Here is a 19,585-nt window from a genome sequence, read left to right as displayed (position 1 = left end):
GGGAATAATCCAGCAGTTTCTCCGAGTATTCCTGTCCAAGTAACATTTTTTAGTTAAATAGACTAGAAGAGGTTCGTAAAACTATCATTAAACCAAAATTATAGGTATTAGGTTTTATGACGATTTTAAAAGCCTCTTCAAGACTAATTGGTTATCAAAATGTTACTTGGGCAGTATAGTAGTTCTTTTAGCGATTGATCCGTTCTTTCAGGGATCTCTCCAGGACGATTCACAAATGCCTCCAGATTACATCAGGGATTCCTTCAGAAGTTTTTTTTTATCTGTAATAATGAGATTTTTAGCCCTAGGCTAGTTCATCTCGGGATGCACGCTTTACTTCCCTTCCAAAGGAAGAACTCACATTTAGCGAGTTTGTCGGGAGTGGGATTCAATCCCAGGTCCTCGGCGTGATAGTCACGTGTTCTAACCATCACACCAGGTCCGCTCCACCAACCCTTCAGAAGTTACCTCAGCTGTTTCAACATGAGTTTTCTCAGGTATTCCTCCTGTCGAGAGCACAGCGAGCAGTAACGGTCAAAATGTAGGCCGATGGATCTTCCCAGATCGAATAGATAGAACTTCAAATGAATCTTTAGAAAGTCCAATACTGTCACTAACACAGTCAGAAATCCACTAGTTTATTTCTTCTTAACTCTTTTACTTAAAATCGACACTTAACTTAATTCACAAGATTATATAGTTCAAAATTAAATATTTAAAGATGTTTCACTAAACTTCAGATGGTAGGTTGGCGCAGAGATCCACTTCGTGTAATGGCGCCAAGATGGTGCTTCGGTGCAGAAAAGAGAGCGATGCTCGTTACTTGATCTCCTTTTATACCATGGTGCCCCGGAAGGCGGTGGTACGCCATGATAACCTTTTCGTTGCTTTTGAGCTTTTATCGTTCTCCACGAACGAGAGTAACGAAGAGAAGTAACGTCTAATGTACCTCAACGGCTGACAAACAGGTGGCGCATAATTTCCCTTTTCGTGATGTGCAGGGCATATACGAACACCTCCAGAAGCTCCTTCCAAAGATTATTTCAGGAATTCCTACAGGAAGCCCTTCAGAGATTAGTCTAGGCGTTCCTGCAGGGATTCCTTCAGAGGCTCCTTCAGGAATCCCTACAGGAGTTCCTACAGCGATTAATCTAGGAGTTCCTTCAGAGATTCCTCCAGCAGTTTCAGGGATTCATGCAGATGTTTCCTGAGAAATTTCTCCTAGAATTCCTTCAAGCATTATTCCAGAAATCCCTTCGAAGATCTCTCCAGGAGTTCCTTTTGTGGATCTCTCCAGGATTTCCTACAGGGTTTCTTACAGGAAGATCTCAGGACACCTCTAGAAAAATGCAGGGCTTTCCCAGAAGTTTCTTCTGGGATTCCTACAGTAGTTCATTCATAGATTGATCCAGGAGTTCCCCCGAGCAGGAGAAAATAGCTGTATAATACCAAACTCAGGTATACAAAACCCAATACTTACAACCTGAACAAGGTATTTAGACGCCCTACCTCAAATACCTCAAATAATAACTGGTGTGTTTTTATTTTAGGTGTGATATGAATAAGGTACACCCAGGCAAGTTGAAACGCAAAGCTTTGAAAAAGTTTTCAATAAATTTTATATTTTTTTCATTCGTAAGAAGATTCCCAGGTAACCAATAAGCATTTGAATAAGCCGTATTTCTGTTTTATAACTGCATTCGGCCTGCTTACTGCCGTATCATAGCAGTTCGACTGCTAAACTGTCCTATATTAACAATTCAAATGCTACTCAAAATCTGACAGCATTTTCGTAGCATTTCAAATGCACGGTATGTTTGGGTCAACAGGCATCATAACTGCTACTTTATTGCCATGAAACTGCTAAGAGAGATGAGTGATGTTAAAACCACAACACATTTTCACTTTCTAATTTACGTGCCACTGCTGTAGAAGCCATCATCATTCTCATGTCCAGTCAAACATAGGTAACAACGAAGAAAATCAGTGGGAAAACATGCTTTGGCAAATCAATTCCATGTTGTGTTTCCAATGATCAGCACCTGCCGAGCTCATAAATTAACGAAGCAACTGCCGGTGTAATACTCATGCCTCAAATAGATCAAAAATCCAACGCGCTTTATCTGATCATCTATAGCTTACGCTGTAGCGCAGTTCAGCACCATCGTCAACCCGAGGATCGAGGGATCGAATCCCAACTTGGCCGAAAGCAGCAAAAAAATACAGCAACAGCAGTTCAGGACGTGCCCCAAGCATCAAAAGTTCCATATGAGAGTGACAAAAAAGAAGAGAAAGTGAAGTCGTAAAATGGGCAGGGGAAAATATTTGTTTTTATTTTTGACAATCTGGGGGATAGGAGGGATAAGCATTTAATCAGCCGTATATTGGGCCAAAACCTGCATTTAATTAGCACTAATGGCGCATATACGGCAGATTAGCATTTAATAACCAGCTGTAAAGGCGCATATAGTGCCGAATTAATGCCATTTTAACTGCTTATTGGTTACCTGGGTTGTGTTACCGTTGGGAAACGCTAACTTTGCTTATTACGTTGTTTTTGAGAATAAATTTGTTAATTGTTTAGTATTTGTTAGTAGAATTTAGATAAAATTGTTATTTTGTTATATTGTGGGGTTAGATTTCACCAATCTATATATCAAACACGATCAGATTGTCTGTGCGCTTTAAGCTGCAAATAAATTTTATTTAGATGATTTTACTGGGGATAGTTCAGGGTAACTTACATATTTGGTGTACTATTAAAGATTTGGACGGGTCGTATCTAACGTCTGTAGGCTAATTTTACCGTAGTTCTGTAAATATATACTTAAGTTTTATACAAATTCGCATGTTGTTTTTCGTACCGTAAACCGGGGTCTAATTGATCTTTGGGTCGAAATTGATCAGACGTTATTCCGTTAGAAAAAGCATATTTTTTATAGTTTTCTTTAATGTATCGTGCTGTTGGAAGTTGATACTTAATACTATTTGTAAGGAAACTATTCCAAAAATGCTTTATCTACTTGAAAAACGACTGATCAATTTCAACCCGAAGATCAATTTGACCCCGGTTTACGGTACTCACTTTCACTGAATAGGATATACGATAGATTTAGGTTTAAGCACTGTATAGTATTAAGCACTGTAAATAGTAATTATATAATTAGTTTAATTCCAATAGGTTAGCAAATTATCTAAAAAATAAATTCACTAAATGTTCCTCACATCAACAATATGCACTTTTCGTCGTCCATTCACTTGCTGTTTTGCGACCTTACAGTGATTGTGCAAATCATCTACGATGACAACTGTTGATCGTGTACGATCGGAAAGTGGGACGGTAGCTCTGTGGCAGTGTCGCCAGAGCCGCGGTTCGTGTCGTTACATATATGTTATAAGTTAGTAAATTATTAGAGATAATTAATAAAAATCAGAACAAAATTTGTTAACACACATGCACCCAACACTGAACAGATCTAAGACAACACATACACAAAATGAGCCAAAAAGGGGAGAAGTGGACGCCATGACACATCCACGTCAGAAAGAGAAAGAAAAAGGGAAATTGGGAAAAGGCAAAGGGGACAGGCTACTGGGTCGAAGGTAGCCAAGAGCAAAGTCTTTCGATTCTGACCTCTCGAGGCAACTAGAGCGTTATCGAAGAAATCCAAACCACCAAAGTCAATTTAACCGTTGATCCGTTGATTAAAATAATCAGCAGTTAAAGTTATAAACGAAAGTTAGTTCGTGAATCGTGTATTATAGAATCAGGTATGGTTCTTCAGACCAAAAAGTGATTCAGCAGTTGGTGAGACGCCCAGTAGCCCTGTGTCTAACCCCACTTTCTTTAGGACCCATTATCATAGGGCTATTCAACATGTTAGTGGCCAAGCGAGGCCCGTGAACACCGGTAAGGCATCCCGTCCGCCACCTAGGAGGCCCGAACAGCGTTTTCCGTTCGGCTAGTGGCCTGCCTGGACAGCCTGAAGTCCCGTCCGACATTGAGGACCCTCCGACGCCCAGAACGATCCGTGATCACCTGCAGCCCTCGGCATTCCCCGCTGAGCCCGTTGGTCATCGTCCACCATACCACCCAGGTGGCAATATCAAGCGCGAAGGTTGTGCCGCGTACCCCGTCATCCCGTTCAAGCCCGTCGGTCCTCCAAGCGCCCAGGACACCCGCAGGAAACTCCCCCCAGTGCTCCACTTCCGGCCGGCCGCAACGACACACCTCACACCGACACGCCACACACCCCACAGTAAGTTGAAAAAAATAATAAATAGTGAAAAAGCTAAAAGTGTGTTTTACTTGGGTTCTTGACCAGCGAAACGTACCGACCCTAAGTGTCTCGCTCGCTAGGCGTGGTCCTTCCGACCCGCCAAGTAACAATTGTTTGAATCAAAAACCATGTGTTATGGCATTGAAGCTGTTCACTATCATTTGATAACATCATGTTAATCCGCTGTTTCATCCTGCCCCATCCGTTTCAATTGGCCCCGGTGTACCTTACCACGTGAATAATGACCTCTGGTATCAAAATAATAATCGGCAATTTTCGCATACAAATAGTGATTCTTTTCACAATTGCATAAAACCTCAGGCAGTCCTCAATACCAAACCAATAGCTCGTTAATATGTACCTACAAAATACATTAAAACCTCTTTTTATGCATGTTATTTTTATGCACTTTTAATTTATTTACCCTTTTCTGAAGCCTAGCATAAAATGAGGGAAAGCTACTCAGAACTAATATTGTTTCGGAGGCATTTCAGGAAGTCTGAGAGCCTTTTAGGCTGGTTTTAGAGACGTTGTGGAGGCGTTTTGGGGAATTTCGGAGGTTCTCTGAAATCATTTCAGGACGGCCAACAGTGGTCCAATTTTGAGAAAAGCTGGCAGAAATTCAATTTTTGAACATGTCTGTGATGGGGCATTCATAATACCAGGAGCACTGGCTGACCTTTGAAAAAAAAATTATACATTTTTTTTCCTGGAAATCTTTCGCAGATTGTTCCTGGAAATGCTTCGAGGATTTCTCCTCTAATACCTTTTTTTTTATATATATATTTATGTGTATTTTAACTTATAGCTAATTCTACACTCCCTCTAATACCTTTGAAAATTCCCGCAGGAATTACTTTGGGGATTCCTGCACGAATTTTTTCAGGGATTCGTCCTGAAATTCTTCCGGACAGGCTTCGGGGTTGCTCCTGGATTTCGTTTGGTGACTCCTCCTAGAATTCCTTCGAAGATTCCTTCCAGGATCCATTCGAGGATTTTTTTCTGGAAATCCTCTTAAATTTCAATTAGGGGTTTCTACAGAAATTGAAAGATTCTTGAACCACCAGGGATTCTTGCAGAATTTTTATCAGGGTGTCATACAGCAGGGATTATACCAGGAGATTTTCGTGGTCCTGGTCCTTCAGACATTTCTTTAGGAGTTTTTTTTTCGGGAATTGGAAATCTTTCAAGGGTTCCTAAATCTAAGTACCCAACCAACAATCACTCATTTCACAAGCACCTTTATGACGAATCAATTCATCATAATGCTGCATAAAATTTGGATAATTTTCAAGTTCAACCTTTTTTTTGTTTTTTTTTTTCACACAAACTTGGAGAAAGTATGAAACATATATGTAGTACTGTGTACCATCTGTACTGTTTGTTGTTAACCTTTCAGGACGGGCGCCATCAAGCAACCGAAACCGCACCGCGCTCGCGCTGTAATCGAAGAGCGAGGTTTTTTGGTAGTGTTGTACTTTTTACAACAGCGTGCGTCCTGAAGAATTATTAAAAGCGTATTATAAATATACATATAGTAAAGCTGTTATTCAGCTTAAGCAAAAATGGTAAACAATAAATAAAATGCAAAAGTTTTCATTTTCCGCGAAAGTTTATGATTGCCACTTACGCAAAGAACAACTGTTATGAAATAATAACTACACATTAATGTATCTAAATCAAGATTCGAACTTGAGACCCTTAGACTACTGGCCGCATGCCTTCATATCTGCGCCACCCTAGCGATGATGAATTGAAGCACTCAAATCAAAACATTAATTTTCCGTAGTTTAATAATGATCACACTTTGACTCCTATTCAGCAGTGGTAAATTAGTTCAGAAAATTATGGTTAATAATTGAAGAGCACATTGGTTCAGCTGCTGTTCAGTAAAAAACACGTGTTTTTCATCCTGTACTCTGAGTCGAAGTACGATGAAACAAAAGCGCTTATTCGACTGTGATAAACACAATACACAGATAGGGTAAATTGCCAATTGTTGCACAACTTAAAAAGTAGCTGTCGCAACACCCTGTAGCGACGTACCACACATCCAAACACTCTTTCAATACGAACCTCTATCTGCACCTTTATCTGTCTAATCGGGCTCGTTGGCAGGCCGCTATTTTGGAACGTCAACGATGACTGGGACAGGTCAAGGTAACAAAGGAAGTTCGAGACTGAAAGAAAAACATGCAAGTCAGTGAGTTCAGGCAAATGTGCTCTGCCTTGATAATGTTGTGAATTTCTACTTAAAAGCTAATGTGAATTTCTTATAAATAGCTAAAAACTAAGTTAAAAATTGTGCAACGAATTACATGAGCTAAAAGTGAATTTGATTCCCTAAATAGTACGGTTCTAACGAAAAACGGTCTATACATGCATTAATTGAGTTGTTCTTATTCTAACTTAATTCTAACTATTAAAGCTCTGAAATGCTACTTAGCGGCTATAGTACGTTCAAAGGTCTTGCCTAATTACTGAGATAAGCTTAGGTACATACGAAAGCAGGTAAAATGAATAATTGAAATATTGTGAACTTGTATTTAACCTCAACTTCAATCCTTTAGCATTCCAATAGCCGATTTCGAGATTAACGTAAAGGACAGCCGACACAAAAAGGAAACTAAACGTAAGTCTAAAAAAAACCATGCAAAACAATATTACGATCATTTAAAAAGGCTATTACTGTATCAAAAACTTAATCTATAACAGAAACACAATTATGTACAACGTAAAATATATAAATATCCCTGTATTTGTTTAATTGATAGGGATTTTTTAACGTCGTTACCAATAAACGCGAGTGGCACTGAGCATTGCTGAATAAACACGTTCAAAAAACTGGAAGTTTGTCTCTGCCTTGTTGCAATTGCAACAGTAGCCAATTGTTGCATACCTCATAAGAGAAGTATGGAGTGTGTAACAATTGGTGAGTTTTTAAGGTGTGCAACAATTAGCGATTTACCCTACATGTGCTAATTTGTACATACGCCTAACAAGCAGCAGAAGAAGGTCTTATTAAATTATTTTGTAAAGCAATTACTACCAGTCTAATAGATAGCTTATCAAACTCTAGAAAAGTGATAAAAATTATCATTATTAACGTCGAAAGAAAAGGTTGAACATAGGCTACTTTTTCAATTGAAAAAGCATTCGTACAGTAATGTGTACAGCATAATTTTAGTTCAGCTATCATGACTATTATAATGCAACAACTCAGCATGCATACTTGTTTGTGGCTTGCGAACGTTAGTTGAGTAGTGCTACCGTATTATCAAATTTGATAGCTTCTGAAGTGGCCCGATCACAACGTCTCAGGCCATACTGCCCCAGTCGTTCTTTTGCGTGCAAAAGTTTGGAAGACTCATAATATCCTATGTGCCTACTTTCCTTGGACTTCGCAGTGACGGACCCGAACAGGAATAATAATTTAAGTCATCGATGCAATGGTCATGAAAAAGCATTAAGCTAGTGCGTAATGATATCATCTTCAAGATATATTTTGTGAAGCAGAAAATTACGTATTTATCGTACACTGTTTTCAAAAGTTAGGTGAGGAATATTGCATAACAAATGACATGAAAAACATTTTCAACGTATGTTGCGACATGTGGGAGTGGACCTGGTGTGATGGTTAAAGCGCATGCCTTTCACGCCGAGGACCTGGGATCGAATCCCACTCCCGACAAACTCACAAATTGTGCGTTCTTCCTTCGGAAGGGAAGTAAAGCGTGGGTCCCGAGATGAACTAGCCAAGGGCTAAAAATCTCGTTAACACAGATAAAAAAAATTCCGACTTTAAATCCTCTAGAAATTTTTCAAGGAATCTACCAATAACTTTGAAGGCATAAATGCGTGATTCAAAGGTCAAAACATACATTCAGGAGGAGTTTTTTTCTTTTATCTAACTCAAATAGGTTCAAATGTCTTCTCGTCATGCCATGCCTTCAAAGTACGTCATTCAGTATATGCAACAAATTCCCAAACCCAAGACAAGACCATTGCATGCCATGTGACATTTGTTTATTAGAATCCTTCCGTTTGGCTTGTACCAATATAAAATCAAGTTTAAGCTCTAACCTTAAGATTTCTTTAGAAATGGCAAATATTTGTTCATGTCTAATGCACTCTATGAACTAATTCATCCATGTCTAAGACGACCCTCAACAATGCTAACGTCAACAAAAACACAACAACTTATAACAGGAAATGTGCAGTTTATGCTAACAATAAACCTTTTGCAATTCAATAAGACCATGTTCAGTTATCAATAGCCTCTCCGACCAATTACGTCACAAGTTTGCGCCTACGTATGATGGCGGAACTCGAGCACCACCTGTCCCTAACGAATGCATCCGTAAAAAGTAATTATTGCCATCTAGAAGTGCTTAGGACCTCTTGTCCGTTGCATTAATTGACGGAAGCACATCGAGAACCGCTCCGCCATGCTGAAGATGTGCTTCTTTCAAAGCAAAACGTAGAACGAAGTACTACTCCACCACAACAAACCCATTACGAGCGGACGCTACTGCGCGCGCGGCCGGACGAGGAAACGCGGCACCAAAGTCTGAGACAGAGAAGAACCCAACCCGCAAGGAGTCCTTTTACGACGACGAAAACGGCGGCGATAGCGACGAATCCTCGTAACGTCCGTCGTCGCCGTCGAGTAGCGGAAAAGGGAAGCACGGGATCTGCCACCCCATGGCTGTTCTGTTTGTACGACGACGGTGACGAAGTTCAATGAACTCCAACCAACGAAAACACAAACCGCGCCGCCTCGCCGCCTCGCCGCCGCCCGACTACACCGCGTGTATAATAACGTTTACGCTGGTAGTGGTGCTACCGGTCGCGTCGCGACGAGCAATGCAATGTGTGCGGCGGCGATGTGCGATGTGTCGATAATGAGCGCGCCCCGTCTTCGTCGGTGTACGTCGCTGCTGATGTAGTGGTCGTCCGGCGCAAGGACGCTGAAACGACTGCTAGCATCAGACTTACGGCGGGGCGCAGTAGCAGCAGCAGAAGCGGCGGAAGCGCGCGCGAAGGGTTCTCAATGAGAGCGTGGTACGTATCGTCGTCGGTCGGTGGTGGTGTTTTCGTTTTGTCTCCCTCTAATGTGGGGGATCGGGGTATTACGCGCCGTTGGGACAAAATGAACTTTGATCATTCACGGTGTCTACTACCTGAAAAAACCTGGAAAATCGGAAACCCTCGGGGAATTTTATAAAACAGGAAAAAACCTGAAATACTCAACTCCTGTTGGTACGGTAAAGGCAGGGTATGCTGCGCAATACAGATCCCATTGTGATCCACTATCCTCTGCCTCCTACCTCTACCTCCTCGTGGTACCGGCCGGAAACTACGAGCAACCTTAGGGAAGATTGGGTAACCAACCCCGAGGGGAACTTGGGTCGTAGGTTGACAGGGAAGGGGGGGGGTTGCTTCTGCAAAAATGAGCGTCTGTTCTCCAGGAGGAGCGGCTCACAACAGCGTCTGATCCCCATGTTAGGGGCGGCTGATCAACGTCCGAGTGTCAGGGAAGGACTCTAAGCTCAACTGTGCACTACAGTCCTCCGGAAAGTAGGGGGTTGGTGTCAGGCCCTACGAGCCAGCCATAAAAAACCATTGTAACGGAAAATCAGCTGAGTGTCGCGGACTGACTCAATATGCTCTCTCAGCGGGAGCCAAACATTGAAGATTGAGGTTATGTTAAACCTTGTTGAACCTGTGTGATTGATTGAAGGGTATTGTTATCTAGGCGCTGCGGATGTAATCAAAACTGTTGTCACGATATCTCCATTTGAAGCTGTCAAGCCGTTGGAAAACGAGGAGAAGGATAAACACTGTTTTGAGCTTATTTCAGCTAATTTTTTAACAACTATCCATCAAAATTTCCATCGCGAATGAAAAATAATAAACTTTTAACACGAGAACAAAATTGGAATAATGGTGGATTGATCATGTTTACCATTTCCGAACAGCGTCGCGACGGCGTGTTTGACAACCGCGCTGAGAGAGGTGGTTGCAAGAAAATTCCGCTAGTGCGTGTTTACAAGCTGTGTGCCGGGAGTGTGTAGGTGTGTGTTAGCTAGCTTGAAAAATTAAACCGTTTCTATTCGCACCACTCAGAAAATCAGCTACAGAATAATACGAACCGAGACCAACGGCAACTACCCCAGCGAAAAGGACTTGCGATTGGAAACTCGGTACGTGGAACTGCTGATCTTTCAACTTCATTGGGAGCACCCGCATACTCGCCGATCTACTGAAGGACCGCGGGTTCGGAATCGTAGCGCTGCAGGAGGTGTGTTGGACAGGATCCATGGTGCGAACGTTTAGAGGTAATCATACCATCTACCAGAGCTGCGGCAACACACGCGAGCTGGGAACAGCTTTCATACTGATGGGTGATATGCAGAGGCGCGTGATCGGTTGGTGGCCGATCGACGAAAGCATGTGCAGGAAGAGGATCAAGGGCCGATTCTTCAACTTCAGCATAATAAACGTGCACAGCCCACACTCCGGAAGTACTGATGATGACAAGGACGCCTTTTACGCGCAGCTCGAACGCGAGTACGATCGCTGCCCAAGCCACGACGTCAAGATCATCATAGGAGATTGAAACGCTCAGGTAGGCCAGGAGGAGGAATTCAGAAAGATGATTGGAAAGTTCAGCGCACAATGTACGGTACCGACGACCACCACGGTACAACCTAGAGCGACTAAAACAACCGGATGTCGGTTCAGCATACGCGCAGAATCTCGAGGCCGCGTTGCCACACGAGGGCGAGCTCGATGAGGCCCCTCTAGAGGACTGCTGGAGTACAGTGAAAGCAGCCATCAACGACGCAGCAGAGACATTGGCGTAGCTAAGGGGGGGTTCCAGGGGTGCCTGGCACCCCCTAGAACAAATTTGGCACCCCCTAGATTTTTTCTAGTCACCCAAAATATAAAACTGCAAACAATAATTTCAATATTTATTAATGCCACATTTGAACATAACTGAAGCACACCCGGAATTACTTATATTCCTGTTGTACGTTTTGGCGTTTTGGATATTGGTAAGAACAATCAGACTTCTTCATGGATTCCTCCAGAAATATCTCTATCTTTTAATACAGTGATTTCTTTATGCTTCCTTTATGGATTCCTCCTATTAATAAGATACTTCTTGGAATTCTTCTAAGGATTACTGGTGACATTATTCAAGACAATCTTCCTGGGACCCTTTCAGAAGTTCCTCCAGTGATTCTTCCTGGAATTCCTTCAGAGATGTTATTCAGAGATTCTTTTAGAAATTCCCATGGAATTCCTCCAGGAGCTTATATTAACCTTCCTCCGCCCAACTAACAATTGCAAGTCACAAACAAGCAAGCTTGCTGAATTGTTGCTTAATAATGGTAAAGATAGCTGAACTAAAATTATGCTCTACACATTACTGTTTAAATGATTTTTCGATTGAGAAAGTAGTAAATGTTCGATTTCCTCATCGGTGTCAACTATGATAAATTAAAACACTTTTCGAACGTTTAACAAGAAATTTATTCGGCAAGCATTGATTCCTTAACAAAAGAGTTTAACAACACATTTGTCTGCATCTTATTACGCTGATGTATCGATAAGCATATGCTCCTGAACAATGTGCTTTTCACTTGTTAAATAAACGCCTTCAGCTCGTCATAGTTTGACTAGGAACTTTGTTCGAATTATGGGATAAATCATAGCTAAAACTGTTTAGACAACCAAGTTATTAAAGAACTAATATTTTAAACGAATGACATAAAATAAAACAGAATATGTAGAATTATGTACAGGGGATGGCCAAAATGTTTGCGATAGGCAACTTTTTTTCTCCCACAAAAAAAATCAACATGCTGTAACTTTTCATAGAGTGTTTAAAAAAATCTCAGATTTTGACTGTTTGTCAACCTGTTATATGTGCATCATTGGTACAAATTTGGGCTCGAATGATTAATTTTTCGCGAAGTTAGAACCGTGCGGGTAAAACACTATTATTTAGACAACTAATTTTTGAACTGTCATATCTCGGAAACCAGTGAACCGAATTGAATGAATTTTTTAACGTTTATCAACGATATATTGATACTTGATACGACGTTATAAAATGTAATATTTTCTCACGGCAAATTAAGTTATACCGAGTTGAAATTTTTACCCATATAGAGGAAAATAAGTCAAATTTACAATACTACACAAAAATTACTAAATGTGTTCTTCCTTCAATCTTAATAGGCTCTAATATATCTGATTAGAGATAACTTGAGAACATAAGTGGAAAATCTCTGGATATCAACACTAAAATTTATTGACATTGATGTAAAAAAGTTACATTTTTTCGAGAAAAATCCAAAAAGTGTCAATCCATGATAGCTTTTTTTAACGTTTGAAAAGCACCTTTGTTTAAATAGTTTGTGAAGCATTTACATATTGTTAGTGTACGTTCAAAATTTCATTCAATTCGGTTCACTGGTTTCCGAGATATGACAGCTCAAAAATGAGTTGTCTAAAAAATAGTGTTTTACCCGAACGGTTCTAACTTTGCGCAACATTGATCAATAGAGCCCAAATTTGTACCAATGATGCACATATAATAGGTTGACGAAGAGTCAAAATTTGAGATTTTTTGATGCACTCTATGAAAAGTTATAGCATATTGAACTTTTTTGTGAGAGAAAAAAAAGTTGCCTATCCCAAACATTTTGGCCATCCCCTGTAGTTTAACATTGAGTGCTAAAAGACGTAATCAACGTAAAAATGAGGCATGTAACAAGATATCTTGTACCTTGATTATTGTATTTTTTTATCTTTCGCAGCAGTTCGATTGTAGGAGACACTTGGATCGATGCATTTGACATTGCCGTGCTGTCGTGTTTACTGAATATTGTTCCCGCAGTCACCTAGATAACCAAACAGCATTCAGAAATCGACACATTTCAAGTATCCCTAAACATCCATATGCACTATTTATTGAACATAACATCAAGATTCCATGACAAAAGCATAAATAAAAAAAATGCTTAACGGATCTTCGACTGAGCATGAGCAGATAACCTGACCAGATGCTCTGAATGCACCATGTCCAAGACCATACCGCATCACATATTGTCATACATTTTTAAAGATCGATATTTAATAATAAAAATATAAACATATTCATATCGCAATTAGTACATCTGGAAACAATATCTTCAATAAGGACCAACACTTTTTGGCCGCATTCGATACAAGTTTTCTCACCGTGCGATAAAAATACTGACAGCGAAATCAGAATGGAAAACACGTGTTTTTGGCTGAACAGTTGTTAAGTATAAGGCTTTGTTCAGTTGATTACCACGTGCTGTGCTAATTCACCACTGCTGAACACAAGTTCAGGAGTGATCATTATTGAGTTATGGGAAGATTATGTTTTGCTTTGGGTGCTGCATCTCACCATCTCTAGGATGGCGCAGATAGGAAGGCATGCGGCTGGCAATCGACAGGTCTCGAGTTCTAATCCGGATTTAGGTAATTTTATATGTAATTCTTATTTCATAATAGGTGTTCTCATAATAATAATAATAATAATAATTACTCTCGTGAGACTTCAACATTTTTGCATTTTATTTATTTTCAGTCATTTTTGCCAAAGCTGAATAACAACTTTCCTGTACATTTGTAAAACGTTTTGAAGAACAAAATATTAAGTTGATGCACAACATGATGCTTTATAACTTCTCCAAATTTGTGTGAACAAAACCCGAACATAAGTTGTACGTGAAAATAATTCAAATGTTATTCAACATTATGTTGAATTAATTCGTCATAATGGTGTTTGTTAAATGAGTGATTGTTAGTTGGGCGGGAAGTGTAGCTAGGATTCCTCAAGTAACTCCTGCTGCGATTCTTCCAGCAATTTCTTTCCTCCAAAAGTTCTCACTGTGGTATCTTCAGGAATTCTACTGGGGCAGTTCTTCTGGAAATTTTTCCGGAAAATTTCCTAGGATTTAAAGAAAAATCCCTTCGGTGATTCTTACATAAATTTCTTCAAGGTTATATCCAGGACTTCCTCCAGAGGTTCTTCCAGAAATTCCACAAGGGATTTCTCCAAGATCGTCTATTGGCTTTATGAATTCCAGCTGAAATTCTTCAAGCTATTTCTATAAGACTCCTTTAGAATTACTTTCGGGAAATCTTGCTGAAATTCGTTCAGAAATTCCAGCTGCTATTCCATTAGGGATTCCTTCTGTATATTTCTACTAATTCAACGAGAATTGTAGGTATTCCTTCAGGCGTTTGTTAGAGGAACTTCTCTTAGGCTACCCCCGGCATTCCTGATTCTAGGATTTCTCTAGAAATTACTTCTATGATACCGTGATTTGGGGTCTCCAGATAGTCTAGTGGTTAAGGCTATGGATCGCCAATCCGGAGATGGCGGGTTCGATTCCCGTTCCAGTCGGGAAAATTTTCTCGACTCCCTGGGCATAGTGTATCATTGTACTTGCCTCACAATATACAAATTCATGCAATCGCAGGCAAAGAAAGCCCTTCAATTAATAACTGTGGAAGTGCTCAAAAGAACACTAAGTTGAAGCGAGGCAGGCCAAGTCCCAGTGGGGACGTAGAGCCATAAAGAAGAAGAAGAAGAAGAAGAAGATACCGTGATTTCTGGTGAAATTGATCACGTTTCGCAGTTTTTGGCGCCTAACTTTTGAATGTTTGTCGATATGGTTAAATTCAATGCTTTAAAACAAGTACGACCATGGTTTTCATCAGTCAACGAGGTTGAACATTTTACATTTCATTATAATAAATAACATTTCAAATAGAAAATCAAAAATTATACTTTCGGGGTGAAATTGATCAGTCAGTCAAATGCCTTTGTAAGTGCTGAAAATATTTTTTTCTATCTTAATTAACCACCCTAGAATGCGAAAAGCTATGAAAAACTGTTACAAATTTACTAAATGTTTAATCATTTAAGTTTAAAGTTTATTAAATTTGAAGAAAACGCCTGAAAGTATGCAATTTTCTCACTTACACAGCGTAACAAAAATTAACTTTTGGTCTGTCTCGAGAGCAAACTTATGCGTCTCTGACAGATTCTGGGTCGCTGAATCCCAATCCAGGCTCCATTGAGGTAAAGCTCAAAATTGGGACGTGCTGGAGCAAATCTGAGCCGGATTCGGAATCAGCGGCCCAAAATCTGTCAGAGACACATAAGTTTGCTCTTGAGACAAAAAAATGTTGCGCTGTGTTATTATGTGTATCAATATTGTACTTCCGGAAAAATACAATTTTATACATAAATTACAATATTTATAGAACTTTTGATGACGTTATCGAGTTTATCGAATGATTTGCAGCTATAAACATTCAATCGAATATTCATTACATGTGCAATACAACTACGGTAACAATAGTTTGAAAGTGTCTTTGAATATGCCTAGCATGCAGTTTCGGAAAATATTGAATTTCATACCGAAATATGTGACTAATTGGCTGTCAAACATGTTAACTCATCATTCAATAACCCTTGAGCCAGATGATGATCATTTTCCACAAATTGTTTTAAATTTAAAGGGTTATTTTCAACAAATAAAAATTGCCCTCTCGTTGATCAATTTCATCCCACTTATCAATTTCATTCGGAATCACGGTACCTTCTGCTTCACGGTATTTCTGCTGAGATTTCTACAATGATTTATCCCATAATCCTTCTAAGAATACCTCCTGATATTTTTTCTGGACTTCTTCAGAAGCTCTCCGGTGATTCCTCGAGGAATTTTTATCCAAGGATTCTCTCATAAATTTCTCATTGGATTCCTCCAGGAACTCCTATTGACTTTCATCCAGGAACTCTTCCTGAAATTACTTAAGCGATTCCTGCTGCTTCTAATGTTTCAGGAATGTATCCTCCAGAAACTCTTATTGTGCTAGCTGCAGGAATCCCTCTAGGGATTTCTCCTCGTATTCTTGCTGGGATTCTTTTAGGTAGTTTCCCTATGATATTTCCAGAAATGACTGTGATTCTTCCAGAGATTTTTTAAAAGACTGATCCAGAAATTCCTCTAGAATTTTTATTCATGGTTTACTCTAGAAATTAATCATGGTATTACTCTTGGAACACCTCTTGACCTTCTCAAAAGAATCCCAGCTGAAGGAATCCCAATGGAAATTTCTAGAGGAATCTCTAAACGAACTTCCAGAGAAATCCTAGAATGTATTACTAGAGAAAAACTTGTAATTAATTAGAAGGCACAGAATGTTGCTAACTGACAAATTGAGAGATGAATTTGTGTAAAAAATCGCGTTCTGGTGGCATTCGAACCCATCACTCCGTATTCACTAGACCACATGGCCATTTCTTTGAGGGTTCCTTCGGCATGGTTGTTTTTAATTCAAAATATCTGCGGTGGTGGAATTAAATCAGCAATTTCCTTGGATTATTATCTATAATCATATATGCAATTTATTTTTCAGTTATTTTGCAAACTTCTCAGCAATTTTATTGTGATTACTTTTGTAATTCTTTATAATTAAATTGTATTTATATTTATTGCTTCCGATTTTATTTTTAATTTTTATTTACGTTTATTTTAACATTTGCTAATTCTACACTGCTTCCGAAAATTGCTGAACTGGAAATTCAAACATTCTGAAAATCCTATGAAATTCATGAAAAACTTCCTGGCAAATTCCCAAATAAATTGCCGGAAAAATTTCCATCAAAATGGCAAAAGAATTCATATAAGAATTACCAGAGGAATTTCTGAAGAAAATCTTAAGGCATTTTTTTAGGGAATTGCTCAAATCCAATCTCAAAATAAATTGCCAAAATATATTCTATAAGAATTTCCATGAACATTCACAAAAAAATCCTAAAAAATTCTCAATGAATCTTCCGAAATCATCGAAGGAAGAAAATTTTGTAAGAATTCCTAAAAATAATTGCCGTAGAATCACCGTGACAAAGATTTTTTTTAATAAATTGCCGAAGGAAATCGCTAAGACATTTGTCGAATCAATTTTCAAAGGAATTACCGAAAGTAATAATCGAAGTTTCCAAAATTTCCCAAGGAATTGCTGATTCATTCATTTATTTAGTTAACATCAAATTCATGATAATACTGAATCAACAATTTGCCGCCATAATACTCGATTTGCAGCTGCAGCTCTCCAACGTCGGCCACGCCCAACACTCGCCAGATCACGCTCCACCTGGTCCGCCCATCGTGCTCTCTGCGCTCCACGCCTTCTTGTACCAACCGGATGGTTAGCAAACACCAACTTTGCAGGGTTGTTGTCCGGCATTCTTGCAACATGCCCTGCCCATCGTATCCTTCCGGCTTTGGCCACTTTCAGGATGCTGGGTTCGCCGTAAAGTGCAGCGAGCTCGTGGTTCATCCTTCTCCGCCACACACCGTTCTCCTGCACGCCGCCGAAGATCGTCCTTAGCACCCGTCACTCGAAAACTCCGAGTGCTTGCAGGTCCTCCTCGAGAATCGTCCATGTCTCGTGTCCGTAGAGAACCACCGGTCTTATTAACGTCTTGTACATGGTATATTTGGTGCGGGGGTGAATCTTTTTTGACCGCAGTTTCTTCTGGAGCCCATAGTAGGCACGACTTCCACTGATGATGCGCCTTCGTATTTCACGGCTCACGTTATTGTCAGCCGTTAGCAAGGAACCGAGGTAGACGAAAGGAATTGCTGATGATATTCCTAAATAAATTGTCAATGCAAGTAACATGGGAGTTGCCAAATGTATTCCGTAATCATCTGCTGCAGGAATTTCGAATTATTGAAGAATGCTAGAAGAAATTGTCTAAAGAATTTTCACGGTTTATAAAAGAATTTCCGAAGAATTTTTCGAAGGATTTGATGAAGGAATACCGTATAGCATACTTAGATAATGAAAGTCCAAAAAATCTACGAAAATAACAAAAAAGTAGAATGACTGTGACTGTAGAGTAAAAAAAATGTGAGGAAGTTCCCAGAATCATTGTTGAATGCATTACCAAAAGCTTAACTAAAAGAATTTCCAAATGAATTGCCTGAAGAGTAATTGGAGAATTTCAAAAATAAATATTGTGATAGGGAAAGCACGCTAGATCAAACACGAGACCGCTTCACTGATTAGCTACCTTTATTATTCTTCTTCGTATGCTTACAGAGCTTTACCATAGATTGGTTACAGACCTATCACCACATCTCCCCTTGTTTTAGATAATAGTATTCAAAGATTACAAAAGGATATATTCATCAAGTACTTAATGTTAATCAAAATATTCCATCAATCAATCACTGCATGAATCGGCTTGGTCGTTTGATTACACGTTGTGGTCGGCTGCGTCCTGTTATCTCTGCCTCGACTATGGGCTCCGGACTAGCAACCCGTTTTCCGTCCTGCTCATTAATCGGATCCTGAAGCCCCGTGTCTTCCTGCTGCAGCATATCCGATGTAGCCTCGTTGGATGATGTTCCGTTTCTGTTATCATTTATCTTTTTCAAGTGGCTTGAATTCCTGTCAAAGGACCTTCCGGATTCCTGATCCAGGACCGTTACACGTGGCCCATGTTTATCAACAACTGTCATAACAGTGGGGTTGAATGTAGGGGTAAGCTTGTTACCGGGAATGACATTTTTCATCAGAATCTTGTCTCCCGTAACAATGTCCGAAGGCTTCGCTTTCCGCTGTTGGTCCTCAGTTATCCTTCCCTTCTCCTTCATCTGTAGGTCTCTATCCCTGTAGTCCGTAGAACACTGTGTAGCATCGGTGCTGACGTCTTGAAGCGATGGTATTTTAGTCCGGATAGTCCGGCCGAACATCAGCTCGCTTGGGGTTTTGCCCGTTGTGCTGTGAGGCGTAGCGTAGTACATAGAAAGATACGTGTTCAAATCGGCCTTCCAATCACTATTTAAAGCTTGGCTAATTTTGAGCCTTTTTACTAGTGACCGGTTTTGGCGCTCCACGAGGCCGTTTTCTTGTGGCCAGTATGGGGTCGTCTTATTCAGTATTATTCCACGTTGCTTGCAGTACTGGTCGAAATATGTACTCACAAACTGTCTACCGTTGTCGAGAGTAATGGTTCTCGGATATCCAAGCCTCACAAATATTTTTTCCAGTCGCTCAGCTGTCTCACTTGCCGTGATTTTCCGAAGGATCTCAACCTCCTTATATCGACTAAAATAGTCGATAATCACCAACAAGTATTCTCCCGACGGAAGTGGCCCAAGGAAGTCGATCGCAACGTCCACCCACGGCTTCTCCGGAAGAGCTCTTCTCATCATGGGTTCTGGTCGGTC

General features: G+C 40.0%; 1 protein-coding gene across 1 annotated transcript in view; it reads left to right on the top strand.

The window, feature by feature from the left end:
- LOC109431575 (titin) overlaps window positions 1-19,585 on the top strand; it is a 146,331-nt gene that overhangs the window by 91,523 nt on the left and 35,223 nt on the right. The gene's annotated exons all lie outside the window — the stretch shown is intronic.

The sequence above is a fragment of the Aedes albopictus genome, chromosome 3 (assembly GCF_035046485.1).
Source record: "Aedes albopictus strain Foshan chromosome 3, AalbF5, whole genome shotgun sequence".
In the NCBI taxonomy this organism is placed as follows: domain Eukaryota; kingdom Metazoa; phylum Arthropoda; class Insecta; order Diptera; family Culicidae; genus Aedes; species Aedes albopictus.
This window is presented reverse-complemented; position numbering and strand designations above follow the sequence as displayed.